The sequence below is a fragment of the Hipposideros armiger genome, unplaced genomic scaffold (assembly GCF_001890085.2).
Source record: "Hipposideros armiger isolate ML-2016 unplaced genomic scaffold, ASM189008v1 scaffold_531, whole genome shotgun sequence".
In the NCBI taxonomy this organism is placed as follows: Eukaryota; Metazoa; Chordata; class Mammalia; order Chiroptera; family Hipposideridae; genus Hipposideros; species Hipposideros armiger.
In genome coordinates, this window is record NW_017731881.1 from 735,668 (window position 1) to 736,545 (window position 878).

Sequence of the window (878 nt, forward strand, 5' to 3'; positions counted from 1 at the left end):
TTTTTTTCCCCCTGTATGGGGCTAACACCTTCTTGCTTTCAGATTTCATAATTTCTGGTTGAAAACTGGACATTTTAGATAATATATTGAGGCAACTCTGGATACTTATTTCCCTTCCCACCCTTCTAGGGCTTGTTATTTTTTTGCTATTTTGCTTATTTAATTTGTTAAGTGGCTTGCCTAGATAATGTCATTGAAATCTATTTCTTTCTCAATATACAGCTTCTAATGTTGCTTCTTAGAAGGTACAACCTTGGTCATCTGCATGGTCATTCTGACCCTTTCATCTTTCTTTCCAGGGATGACAATGGTTTTAGCCAGTTTTTTTTTAATGTCTCTTTCCCTGATCTCCTTGTTACCTGGTTTTAACTGGTTTGTCTCTGTTGCTATCACACCCAGCTAGCTTTCAGTACCTGCTGATTTTTCTGTTGTTTTCTACAATACCCTGAGGCATAAATTGTTCCATGGTCTAATCCAATTAAATCCAGGCTATTTTGCAGTGGTAGTCTTTGAGGCTTACTCCAACACAGAAGGCTTCTTCCTAACCGGCTCTTCCTTACCTGGTTCTCTCTGTTAAACTAGTTGGTTTACTGTTTTCCTTGTTGTTATGGAGCTACCATTAACTGGTTAATTGCTCATTAACAAAATCTTTTTTTTTTTTGCATCACTCTTGGCTTGAACGTCCCTGCTTTGCTCCAAATAAAGTCAGTCAGTTCTCATAGGAGACTGAATCTGTTATTGCCTGCCTTTCCCCATGGCAGCAATACTGTGCCACTACTGCTGAGGGCAGGCACTGCAGTCTGGCTTTTCCAGAACGACAGCCCTGCTCTACAAATAGCTCAGTGGGTAGGGGTGGTAGTCTCTGGTCTTCTTGGCTT